Genomic DNA, 14,677 nt, shown 5'->3' on the forward strand with positions numbered 1-14,677 from the left:
GAACACGATTTGGTAAAGGTAGCGGTGAGAGGCCATGTAGGAGTACATGGTGGGTTGTCTCATTGAAGCCGTCCTCAGGAACTGAGTTCTGTGTTTGTGATCCATGATTCAGCTACTACCATGCATTGGGCCCTGAAATATGACCCCGCTCGACTTCTTAATCACCCTTGTCCTCTGTCCAGGAGTTGCAAGTAGTTTCTGGTGTTTGTAGTATGCTGGAGGCCGTGCGCAGCGCTGACCGGAGGGGTGGGCTGTGATGCGGTAGGCACGTGGCCGGGTAAACCGGGCGCCCGTTTGGTGTCACGGAACCCTGTACACATCGTACGGGGCCATATGTGGAAACCTCGGCCAGACTCCCTGCGGATGGAACCTGAATAGGCGATAAACCTGGACTAGAGACTTGAGTGTTTAGGTAGGTCGTGGTCTACACCCACGTCGGCTTTCGCTTGAAGTCTGCCGAGCACATGTCGTGTGCAGACGCTAAGTGGTGGAAACATGTATGAAGAAGTACACCCCTGCAGGGTTAACATCATCTATTTGAATAGCCGTGTCCGCGGTAAAGGACTTCTGGGTTGCCTATAACAGTTCATAGACAAGTGAAAGTGGATACTTTAAAATGCGCAAGATAAGCGTGAGTGCTATGGATGGCGTTCTCGTAGGGAGACGGGAGTGGATCCATAGTGTTGTATTGATATGGTGAATATGTGGACTCGTGTGCGCCACCTCAAAAGAGTTACTTGCATTCGTAGTTCAGGATAGCCACTGAGTCAAAGCTGGCTTGCTGCAGTTAAACTCCACCACCCCCTTTGTTGATAATGATGCATATGTAGTTAGATCTGATGTAAGTCTTGCTGGGTACATTTGTACTCACGTTTGCCTATTTTATGTTTTTGCAGAGAGCCGTCAGTCTTGCTAGTAGTTCCGCGTGGTCTTCGACGTTTAGCTTGTTACCTCAGCTACGATCTTGTGCCCTCGGCAGGATCTGGTAGTTAGTCAGGCTTCTCAGCCTTTTTCATTTGTAGATGTCTGTACTCAGACATGTTAAGCTTCCGCTTGTGCTTTGACTTGAATGCTCTGAGTGTTGGGTCATGAGACCCATGTTTGTAATATCTCGCTCCTCGGAGCCTATTAATGAAATACTTGAGTTGTAGAGTCATGTTGTGATGCCATGTTGTATTTGCACATATCGAGCATATTGTGTGTATGTTATTGAAATGCTTGGTATGTGTGGGATCTGACTATCTAGTTGTTCATCCTTAGTAGCCTCTCTTACCGGGAAATGTCTCCTAGTGCTTCCACTGAGCCATGGTAGCTTGCTACTGCTCCGGAACACTTAGGCTGGCCGGCATGTGTCCTTCTTCGTTCCTGTGTCTGTCCCCTCGGGGAAATGTCATGCGATGAATACTGGAGTCCTGTTAGCCCGCTACAGCCCGGTTCACCGGAGTCCTGCTAGCCCAGTGCTACAGCCTGGATTCACTCGCTAATGACCGACACGTTCGATGCTGGGTCATGGATGCCTATCCCTGTAAGTCTGTGCCACTTTGGGTTTACGACTAGCCATGTCAGCCCGGGCGCCTTATCATATGGATGCTAGCGACACTATCATATACGTGTGCCAAAAGGCGCAAACGGTCCCGGGCAAAGGTAAGGCGACACTCGTGGGAATACCGTGCGTGAGGCCGCAAAGTGATATGAGGTGTTACATGCTAGATCGATGTGGCATTGAGTCGGGGGCCTGACAGGTGCGGTGGCCGTCTGTCGGCGGCGGGGAAGCAGATCCGAGGCGGCGAATGATGGCGTAGCGGGAACAACTCCGGTGCGGTGGATGGTTGCGATAGTGGAGCGGCAGCAGTGAGGCGCAGGACGGCGTGGTTCGAGTGGTTCTGGTACGGCGCACGTTGGTGTCGGCGTCGCGGAGGCATCTCTACCTCGTCTTCAGCTGCTAAGTCCTTGAGGTCGTTGCGGTTGTGGTTGCGTTGGACGATGACGTCGGGGTACCGGCTCCGGCGTGATGGAGTTGGGCAGCGGTGGATTGGGCGCTATGGGGTGGAGGACGGAGGAGGGTGGGGTTTCACGGCTGGTGGAGAGGGTGTTTTGGCGCCCATGGAGTATGAATGGGGAAACAGAGGGAGGCGGGGAACTAACGGGAAATAATGTTTCTTTTTGGGACGCGCTTGTTTGAAATTTGGGGTAAGTTACAAACTTTGCCCCCATCTAAAATTTTGGACATGTTGCGGGTTGGGGGTAGGACAGTAATCTCAGGTGTCCCAAATTTGGGCGGGATAGATTTCAGCCAAGCGCATGGGTGTTTAGGCGCCCACGGTGTATGAAGGCTTCTCAGAGGCGGTAGAGATTAGCGTCTTGGTGAAGTTACAAACCTACACCGGTTTAGACCTTTGGACATCGGATCGATAGGCTACACGGGCCAGAGTCAGGACAGTAATTTCCTACCACCAAAGATTAGTCTCGCGCGGTTTCGGGTGACTAGAGGCCTATTTGGCGCTTCGTTCAATATTTGGGAGTAGAAGCATTAACATTTTCGGTTCTCTTGAATTGAACATCTAGGATTTGTCAAACTTCACAAATCTTTACTCTTGAAAATCCTAAAGCTACGATTATTTTGGAATGGAGGCGGTACATTTGAATATACATTGTAAACGAGTATATATATATATATTAAAAAATATGCAACTTACCTCAGTTCATGCATGGTTCCAGATATAATCTCCTTGGTTGCAAAAAAAAGTTAGACATGCATATGAATATATATATAGCATGTTCAAACGCACAACAAATATTTATGCCCCCTTTTACATCTGATTTACAAATGCCATTATCTCGGGTTCAAATAGATGAATGCACTTCCTATGAATTCGGATCTTCGAAACCCCCTTTATGTTGAATTCGACATGTATTCTATTTCATAGTTAGAAATTTGGAATGTATCCATGCAAGTGACAAATGTATAAAGTGCTTCACACTAACAACATGGAGTGCACTAATTAATGTTTATATATGAATTGCAAAAGCATCCATTGCCTGTATTTCAAACCGCTCTCACTCTATGGATCGATAATATGAAATAAACACATGCACATGCTAGAATTCAATAGAGTATGGGTGTCTGATAGACCGATTTTCATCCATACGCAATTTGCAAAATTCATGATCTCATCCAAAAATAATAATGTCATTTATATTTTCATTTAATGCATAGAACCGCCTTTTACACGTAGATGCACCATGCCTCGGTCCGTTCTCACAAACGCACTATATCTCTCTCTATCTACCGCATAAGTGCACACACTTTATATGCATCAGAATTCCTCTTTCACACATGCTCACAATCTCTCTCGGGGTGTCGGGGAGTCTCACACACATGCTCTCTACGTATCTCTCTCTCTCTCTCTTTCTGACTAATATGTACCACTCTTTTCACTAATCTCAGTTGGAAAACACTATTTCTCTCACATTCATATATACACACGCACGGTCTCTACTAGCCCTCTATACACACATATATGTGCCTACGTGTCTCCCGCACGCACATTATCTTTAGGACTCTCTCGCACACATTGCCCCCCCAGACACACCTCTCTCTTAGTAGTTGGTAGATATGATTCCATCATATCATTCGGTAGGATATCCCTGACTGTTAGGCTGGATGGTAATACGAGGCAAAGTTTTACCCTAGTTCGGACCCTTGCAGTTGAGGAAAAATCCTACTCCTGGTACTGTATATTAGTGATAGGGGTGTGTACAAAGTTCACATGAATACCAGACATTGTGCGTGTGTGTATACTATCGACGAACTATCCCCCAAGCTTCTATGACATACTGGGGGCCTAGGGTTACAAATCATATATAGTCGGCTTATCACCAGTGGGGATAGAGTCCTCCTCGACTCTGGTAGCTAGCTTTGTGTTGTACGCCGAGTCCTCCACATGGGTCTTTGTATAACGCATCTCGATCCAACCTATGTGGCGCATGATGGAACCGACCCATGAGTCCTCATGTTGACCCACCACAACTAGAAATGATGTGCCCACCACACCACACAGGCAATCGGCCATAAGAAAATAAGCATATATAATAGTACAATGTTATACATGAAAGTTAATTGCATGGTGCATCCAAAAATATTTGTTCTACATTGTGAATGTTTATATATTCTCCTAAAATATTAGTCACGGGAAAGAGAAACGAAGGGCATATCTCTCCTTGTCTCCACCGGACATCCCCTCTTTCTACACCACTTTCACGTACGCACACAAACTATCTCTCGACCCTCTAAAAGTATGCATGCCTACGACACATTCATGCATGACGGTCACTATATTTCACACTAAAGCACTATACGGTCACTGGAGTTCAGAATATGCTCATTACGGTCACTTTATACATTCTCATATTGATCATACGGTATCTAGCTCACGATACGTCTTTGTATTTTCTTGATGACACTGACGGACTTTGCATTTGATGCGTGCTCCGTATTTTGTTGACGACACTTACGGTCATTGTATTTGAAGCGAAAGCACGATATGGTTACTGGACTTCAGAATAAGCTCATCACGGTCACCACATACATTTTGTCGTGCTAACCAACATGTGGTTGGATGGTTAGGAGGATAGTGGTTTCTCGAGCCCACCAGGGTTAAAGTCCAGGTGCTCGCATTTATCCTGGGTTAATTTCAGTATTTTCCGGCGATGTGCGTTCAATGGGAGGAGACGTTCCACTCGACTACGAGGCACCTATGGTGACTTCGTAAAACCTCAAGATCATAAGATGGCCCACTCTCTCGAAGGTGCTCTTAGGGGTAGGGTCTACGTGTGTGCGCTTATAGCTGTGAGTGCTTGCGCGTATATATGAGCCCTTGCGTATGTACCGTGTTAAAAAAATACATGCCATGAATATACGGTCACTGGCTCACCCGTACAACTCCGTATTTTGTTGATGACACAATCAATTGACTAGTCAAATGTTCCACGTGCCGCAACTAGTGTTGCACCATCGGGGTGCGTAACCGTGGGGCCCACCTGTCAGCCCGTATATGAAAGAAAGAAATGGTAGTTTGAGTCTGTACTGTGTTAATAAAATACGGAGTACATTTTAGGGTGATCATACGGTCACTGGCTCACCATACAACTCCGTAATTTGTTGATGACACTATCAATTGACCAGTCAAATGGTCCACTTTCAGCACCACACATTACCATAGGGCCCACCCGTCAGCGCGTATATGAAGGATAGAAATGGTAATAAATTAGTGGTGGTGGGTACTCAAAGTTGTGAGACCTGTGATTGGCAGTCGCCAGCGGTGGGGGAGGGCGTTGATTGGGCGGTGGGGTGGGGATTGCCGGAGAAAAAGCTCGGCGCGGGGGGGGGGGGGGGCTAGAGGGATGGCCGGTGCGGCGGCGGACCGGTGGTGAGGAGTGGTTTAGGGGCGGGCGGGGCGGGCCGGTCGCGGGCGGCAGGGGCCAGCGGTTCGGCAGGTGGTGGATGGCGGCTCAAGGGGTGGAGTTTGGTGACAAACTGCAGGCCCTTGATTTCGTATCCAACGGGTGGAAAATCTAATGACCAGAGATGAAAAAGTTAGTCGACTGACGTGTAGCATCACCCCGCACGTACACATGCACGCACACATGCAGGCATGCAGCACTAACACGTACACATAACGAACACACGCACGCATGCAGGCGTGCAACACTAACGCGTACACATGCACTCACGAACACACGCACGTACGCACACATGCTTGCAACACTGAAACGTACCCTTGCACGCACGCAACACTCGCACGCCTGCATGCACACAGCACACGACGCAAGACACACGCTCAACCTATACATGCATGCACCCTTTGTTAAGGACATGGATTGTTATGGGTATTAATAAATCTTATCTGTGATAAGCAGAACATTGATGTTTGTAGCAGTCTTTATGAATCACAACGTATCGAACTGGCTATCAACATAGTAGGCTTATCTACATGAAAAGGATGACGTCACACTCAATGAACAATCATCGGTTTATGAAATGCCCGCTTCTCACCACCCTGGCCCACCAAAGGTTCCTCTGCTGTGCGCTGCCTGTGTTGGGTCACTGACATGCAGGCCATGTACCCAAAGAGCCCACACGTCAGTGGAAGAACGGCGCGCTGTCCTACGTCAGAGTCGAGGGCGCCACTCGATGCACGCCCGGCTGAACACGCCTCCTTGCCGCATTTAAACGCCTCCATGAATCCCGCCCGTGTGGAAGCCGAGAAACCCACTTTGGTCACACGTCCGTTCATGACCGGGCCGGCATTAAACGCAACGCCGACCGAGCTCCTCCCGTCCGCTGACTATTTAATCTCCTATTTAAACGAGGCCAAACGCCGGCCAAGAATCGCACACCTCCGCCGCTCCCCTATCTCCTCCTTCACCATTTTGTCCACTCTTACAATAGCGTACAAATAGTAGTTATTCCGCATCCAAGCTGGCTGGGTGGCCCGCCGAGCCCGCCGGATACGAGCTATGCAGCTCGCTGATCCACCACCCTCCCCTCACCCGACGGAGCCAGTTGCCGCCCCAAGCCGGCGTGCGGTTCAGCAACTCGCCGCTCCAGGCCAGCTCGACGAGGAGCGGCGCACGGGCATTGTTGCTGCCGTCCACGCTGCTCCCTCGTACCGCGTCTCGCATAGGTGGGGGACGTGCACGAAGAGAAGAGGTGCACGCAGAGTGCACGTACTCCCGTCTCTTTCCCAACCACACCCATGCGGGTACACGGTGGAGCTCATTTCTGTACGAAAAGGCAGCCCACGTGGTAACTTGAGACATGTACTGGTTGTCCACTAGATGGAGGGAGGATCATCTACCACGGGTGAACAAACAAATTGCGACTTGATGCGTTATGTTAAAAAGAGGCAAACCATGTGGGGCCTACCTTAGAGGCAAGGCTCTATACACTGGAGTACTTTTGATGTGTCCCATCAACTTGTAGAACGAGGAGAAGCTTGCTTAGTACGCCGTCTCCCCCGCCCATGGGAGCGGTGGCTTGCAGGATGAGGTGAAGCTTGCTTACTACGCCTTACGCCCACTCTCTCGCCCACGCGCGCGGTGGCTCGCAGGACGAGGAGAAAATTTTACTAGTACTCCCTCCGTTTACTCCTCGTTCCTACTACCTTGGTTAGAGAGATTATCATATTGTTTGGAATATATATGTCCTTTAGTACTCCCTCCATTTACTTATACAAGGCCACTATAAAAATATATTTTTCATCTATACAAGGCCACAAATAGTAATTGAGACAAAAGTTACTACTCCCTCCTTTCCAGTTTATGGCTCAATTTCAAAATCTCTCCAACCAAGGTAGACGGTGAGTGGTCGAATTAATTTTGTACTCCTAGTTTGCACAAGTAATTAGTACGCTCGTTTTTCTCAAGAAGTAATGTTTACTGAGGCATTAATTAGAACGAATGCATGAATGACCACTAAATTTCCATGAACTTCTACATGCATTGGTGAGTTTTCTCTTGATACTGCTTGCATCGGGTGATCTAACACATCTCGAAATCCAACATGTGATGGTACTACTACTAGTAGTAGAATTGAGACTTATAAAACGGAAAAACGAATGTTTTGTAGATGAGCCCTATAAACCCTAGTGGGTACGTACTCCGTAAAATCAGATTTTCCGAAAACTAAGTCGCTCAACCTTTATTTGCTTGTTTCGCTTCCTGCCTTCTTGCCTCAAACAGACAATGCCAAACTCCCCTGCCTTTCGCATGGGAAAAGACCCGCCCTCGCCTTTTTTAGTCCGGTTTTGTATCGATGGATTGCGCAAAGTAGCAAAAACCCAAGCCGTGTCTTGTACTCCTCGTCGACGCTCTCTTTCATGAATTATGTACTTCCTGTCGCCGACATGTAGGACATATAGCAACCGGGATGACGTGTCAAGCACCAAATAACAGTGCAGAACAGCAGGGGACGCACCCCAGTCGTACCGCCCCAGTAGTAGTAGTAATGAGCAATGAGACGTCAAATCACAATGCTGCACCTTCCCAGACGGACGAAGCAACCATTATTTCACACTTCGGTTCGCCATCATCTCAAACCATGTAGTTTTGCTTCTGCCTCAAGAGGGACACGCGCATCGCCTTGGTACATCATGACACATGGGACCACATGACAGGCCATGCTCCCCCGCCGATCACTCGGTAAAATCACCTCATTTTTACTACTATAATTCCTCCGTATCGGTTTACATGGCATGCACGTCATTCTAGGTTGAGAATTTAACTGGCTATATATGTGATGAACAATATATGTTTAGAAACTACATCCGCTTAATAATCCAATGATATACTTTTTGTGACATAGTAACTCAGATTTAGTTAGTCAAATGGATGACCTAGAACTACGTGCATGCCCTATAAATCGAGATGTCTAAAAAAACAAGACGGAGAGGGTAGTTCAGTACATATCTTTTTAGATCAATATAGTCAGGATTCACCAAGGAGCAACACCAAGTGGTAGGCTGCACCTGTCGTGTTGGCGTAGCGACTCAAGCAGGGTCAGTCCACACACGAAATGGCGACACACTTAACAGGACCCCTTTGGCCAACATGTGGCTCATCCGCTGTCTTGTTCCACGTGCGATGCACAAAATTACAGTTCGGAGCAGTGGTTGGAATTGGAGGCACCCCGGTCGTAGCACCGCAGTAGTAGAAAATGAACTATGAGGGGTCAAATCACAAAGCCCCACGTTTCCCGCATTAAGCTGGACGGACGAAGCAACCATCATTTCACTCTAGGGTGCAAGAGCATAAAGAAGAGAGAAAACCAATGATGCGTGCGGCAGCTACCTAGGGCATCCTAGGGTAGGGGTCTCCACTACAGATCATTTTTTTTGAAAGTGCCTCCACTACAAATCGGCTTCTCCCTCGTCCTCTTGAAGAAAACCGATGATGCGTGCGGCGGTAGGGTTTGTATGAGTACTACTAGGGCGTGCGGGGCCACGTCGTAGTAAACGGGAGAGGGATTGAGTTTGAGTCGACGCCTTAAATATGTGTGGGCCGCTTGGTTTTAGGGGAACGAGGCAGCATTTTGGGTTCGAGGACCATTGGAGATTTAGTACGTACAAAAAATTGTGGACGTAGGTTCGACCGAAAGGCAATGATGCATGGGCCTGCATTTTGATATACCCGGGGCCGCGTGAAATTTGCTACTCTACTCAAAACTAGTAAGGTACACATGCATTGAAGGCATGAGATTTTGCAACCAAATTATGAATAAATACACACTATAGCATGTAAAGCTTTGAGTCATATATGCATGATGTAGATGTTCGTTTAGTTCTTATAGTTCATCTCATTCAAAGTCAATTAGTTTTATAAAAATGTTAAGATTCATAGGGTTGTGCATTGTAAAGCATAAAGTGAAAAACAAATAATGGCATTTCATTTAGAAAAAAAATCAATTATGATACGGAAGATTCTAGAATAAAGGAGAAGTGCATGTGTTTGAGGTTTGTGCATTATGCTTAAGTTCAACCAGGGAGTCTTCTAAATTGTACATGTGGCAGATCTGGTGGAATGTTGATGATATCCAACGGCTAGTAGTGCTCGGATTTTCCATCTCTGCACTGTCGGATTAGCTTCATCCAGCGACCATCTTTCAAGTTATTCGCACACTATATGGTTCTTGTGCCATAGTTGCATGTCTTGGAAAAAAGCTACAAGTGGGTTGTACTAGCTATTTAGGAATATAAGATGTATAGATGGAAGTCGTAGGGAAAGAGATGATATGGAGTATCTCAATTCCTATGAGTAGGGATTGGAAAAGAGATGTCATTTGGTTGACATCATAGGAACTTTTCTATTGAATCTAGAGATGACATGTATCTCAATTCCTATGAGGAGGGATTAGAAAAGAGATGTAATTTGGTTCGTATCACAGGAACTTTTCTATTGAATATACGCTAATGTTTATTTTCCTTTGAAATTATGGGAGTATAGGAATCCATTCATATGAACCAAGGGGCTCTAAAGCTATAGTAATGATATCATGTTTATTTCCTTTGAAATGTGGAGTATATGAATCTATTCCTATGAACCAATTGGCTCTAAAGGGAAAAAATCCTATAAAAATCATATCATATAGAGTTCCTATGATATTCCTCCACACCAAAGGATGGTTGAAATTGCTGCAGGTGATACGATGGTCTTTCTTTGTAGACCCCTCCCCCATCTTTATAGTTACCTCTCGAAGATGAATGAAATGATATATACAAAGTATTCTACATGTGCAATTTGGTACACGAAAACTTGGTAAAAGTTTGCGAGGTTCGAATTTTCAATAAAGCTATATGCACTGCATTTTGGAACGGAGGGAGCATACGGCAGTTGCTAACACTCATGTGGAAGATTTGTGTGTAGGAGAAGTGGTTGTTCTGTTAAATGACATGGCAAAACTGACACTGTCGGATGCCGATCTAACGGTTCTTACGACGTTCACCAGGAAAAGGCTTGTGGCGAACGTTTGTCGGATAATGATTTACGGACACATGCATTGCATTGATACGTGCCCCCCTCTCTCTCACGCACACGCACCCTCCCGAGTCCTCTCGCACCCACCGTGTATCTGCAGGTAGACGTCACACACATATGTGCTCTTCACACCCTACCCTCAAAACTTCTAAAAAACAAAAGACGTCGCACACATTTTATCTATACCTACTATTAAACCAAGTTGATATTCTTGGTTTCGTCCCGCATAGTCCGGTAGGTCATTAATATTACCTGGGTCCGTACGTCGCCTGATCGTCTTGTACGTCCCACCTTATATCCAGCAGCGTATACATGGGCCAGGTTTTGCTGTTGTATATGGGCTGCTAAATTGATCTGCCCAGCCCCACGTACCTTAAAGTGCCTGCTAACAGAGTTAGATTTCTCAAAAAAAAACAAGCTAACAGAGTTAGTGCCTTCTCTCAATAAAAAAACAGAGTTAGTGCCACCTTAAAAATAGGATTCCTTTATTAATTAATAGTCCCAGCCTATCTCTTTACAGAAATTCTACCAACTTATATACCTTCATAAATTGCAATAGTCACAAGCCAAGGCACAAACAGGACGTAGAGGGTGAGATATGGGTCGTATGTACACTACAGAAAGAAGAATCAACTTAGCTATAGCTATGTGACAATAAGAGATTTGGTGAAAAACTAGACGGTAGAAAGAAAGTCACACAGTCATATATGACCAACCAAAGAGGATTTATTAAAAAAACCATCCTAGGTGCCCCCAAAGGGTCGCAGTTAAAAAAAATCCTAAATTGATCTTTAAAGATGCATTGTTAATTCAGAACAAATGAAGACAAAAGGCAAAGATGCTAATTGAGCAGTTATAATATTGTGTTGGATGGCACCATTCTGATGTTGTCGTGCCGCGCTAATGGACGCTTCAATGGACATGTTAATTTTCTATACCGTTGCAATGCACGGGCATATGTGCTAGTTTTAGCTCACACGTCACACACTTATACTATTACTCTTGTGGCGAATGTTCTTTCGGCATAGTATATTGTACTCTCACGAAGAGAAGCGGTGCATGCACGCACTAGTTCTCTCACACCCACTCGCGGGTACACGCAGGAGTGCATTTTTTTTGAAGCTGTTACAACAAAATCACTCCACTACATATATAAGCAGGAGCCTTAGCGCTTGCTTTACTAGGGTTCCTCTCGTTCACTCTCTCATGCTCTCCAGATCTAAGCAAGACATATTTGGCCACACTCTCTCTCTCTCAGCTCATGCTGGTCACAAATCCGGCCGGACAACCTCGACCGGGGCAGGGGTGTAGGTGCATCATTCACGCTGTCGTCAGCGGCGAGGGAGGAGACCAACGGCTGCCCGCGCGTCCCGATCGGCGGCCGTGCCGTTCTCTCCGAGAGAGCGCCGGCTCCGGAGGGCCTCCGACCCCTTCTTCCTCCCTGCAGTATTGTGGCCAAGATGCGGCCTCCCGACGCCGTCTTTGCCACATGCCGACTACCCTCACGTATATATATATTCCTGCGAAACCTGCCTTGCTCTACTGCCCCAGCTCCCCACTTGGCTTCGTGTGGATCTTTTTCTACTTCCGTCCGCTGTTCCAAAGCCACCTAGACTTTTACTATTATTAGAGGTAAAGCTAGTTCATATAGTTGACTCTAAGAGTTGGTTCAAACAGGGAAGAAAGTGGGAAAGCTGTAGCATGAATCTAGGACATGGTTCTAAGAGAAAACGGGGGAAAGTAGTAGATACTGGCTACCCAACCGCTCTCTTGGTTGAAAAGACGAAGAGAGCATGGTCGATGGCGAAGGGTGGCGGGAAGTGGACCTATCTCTTGGTTGAAAAATGAAAGAAAGTGACAGGTGTTGGGGGACAACACAAATGAGAATGAGCAGGTCTAGATTTCCTGTGCTCACATAGGAAAATGTCGCCGAGGAGATAAAAAATGGGACAAATGCAGAGATGCTGCCTGAGTGTTTGCCGCTCTCGGCAACCACATCTGCCTCACCACTTTATGCCTCTGCTGTCCCTACGCCCATATCGCTACCGTTAATGTAAAATCACATGAAGCATTAAGCAATTCCACCTAATGTCACTATAAGTAATGGTCTAGTGCCGTCGATAAATTGAAGCAATGCCACCACCATTTTATGAAGTGCTCCCGTCTTGCTTTATTTCCCATGAATTGTGTTTTTGCAGTTACACTTAAATCTCACACTGCTAACATTGCTTCATCCCAGTGGAACTACACAAATTTGTTGCACATTTACTGACCATGTGCTACTCTCATGACAGTAATACTAATGTTATTGTTCTACATGTTAATCTAGTGGCAGTGTTGATGTGATGTGATGCTACTTACTTAAGGACACTTTCATACTGTCAATCTAGTGCCAATTATAACACAGTATATGCTGCTGTTAATCATACGCTACTGCAAATATATGTCACTATTTAAATAACCGTATTTCGTATTTGCACAAATAGGGATGTCTGTCTCCGTATCGTTTCTATCCGCGCAATCAAAAGCACACACCTCAGTTTTAGTAGAACTGCGCAAAATGAGATGGCTATCCCTCGTTGCCGTCGTCTAACCACCCGTCTTCTAGGTTTCCTACATTGGTAGTTACTAGGTGGAATGACCAACGCAATCTAAAAGAAGCTCATTCATACGTTTTACTTCCTGATTGGAGTGCAGGGACGAGCAAAAACATTTGCATCCTAGTCCGGAATGCACTTTCCTCCAGTTCATCCATGGACCGAGGACAAGCTGGCACAGCTGCACGGAGGTTTTTGGGACAGGTGCGCGGACAAGAGGCATTGTGGTCTGCTTATTTCTGCAAATAGCGACGCTTAAATTTAGTGGAATGCACAAGACTTTCAGCTGGTCATTACACTGCATGGTTCAGTTCGGCATTCCAGCTGACAACACAATTATAATTGGTTATTCTGGAATGATGGAACCTAAGCCTGGATGGTGGCAACAAGAAAAAACCAGAGTGAACTCCAGGAAATTTAAGCCTGCCGGGAGGCCCTTTGCTCAGAGAAGCCTTGCTTGTTTTTTCCTGATTTGTAAACCTTCTCACAACTTTGTCTTTTGCTATTAAGTAGTATATGTTTGTTATGTTCTATAAATCATTGAGATGTATAAAATTGCTTAACTTATGCTTTTCAAGTTTTTTATGAAGCCAAGTTTAATGTGAGTGTTCCACATGAACGCTGGACTATCGTGTGAACATTTGGAATTTAAATTGTGGCCTCCATTAACTGCATGAACCACTGCAACAAGATACATAGTTGCTTATATGTCAGACAGCAGATTGTTGATTGTTAGCTGGTCGTGTTTTGAAGTGAGCTAAGCCAATGTGTTGTGTTTTGCACAACTGCTTACAAGTGGGGTAGCACCAACAGTGTTTACAAGTACTTATGTATACGTCGGCGCACAGTTCTCGCACGAGTACTCTATTTCATCAAAACACACACTGCTCGTATGATAAAACTAGTGAGGATGCATCTGTTTCGGCAACAATTACGATGATTCACGGGCACACAAAAGTAGCAGCAATTCCCATAGACGGATTCAAACAGAGTACTAGCCCCAGAGGGCTCGATAACAGGCAATGTTTGGATAATTAGACAGAATCCAAACTACTATTAAACACTAGCTGGGGCAAGTATTTCATGCCTCGATCTAATTTGGGCTGGACATAAGACGGACCTTGCCATGAACATCATCGAGGACGTCCGGCAGCAGCTCAATCCTGTGAACCTTCATGAAGAAAACATTGTGGCCTTGCCACTCATAAACTTGTTTGTGGAGGCATGCCACATCATCTTCCTGCGTAAGCTTGACAAGAACAGTATGACGCACAAACTAAGGAGTAGCTTTGAACTTCTGGTGCTTCAGTACACCCTGGATAACACGCCTGACAACAGTGAGGCTGGAATACAACTCTTCATTGGTATAAGCGCAAATGGCTTCCAGGATCCAACAGCCTAAAAACTCTGTTTTCCCAGTGCGTATATTCAGGTCATCCGCCTCATAGCGAGTGACATGTACAACCACACAATCCTTGTCTGCATGAGGGCTCTAATTGAAATAGAAACAAATTTTGAATTACTTTCCAGCATAAGAAACACAAGTT

Source organism: Triticum aestivum, chromosome 5B, assembly GCF_018294505.1.
Source record: "Triticum aestivum cultivar Chinese Spring chromosome 5B, IWGSC CS RefSeq v2.1, whole genome shotgun sequence".
In the NCBI taxonomy this organism is placed as follows: Eukaryota; Viridiplantae; Streptophyta; class Magnoliopsida; order Poales; family Poaceae; genus Triticum; species Triticum aestivum.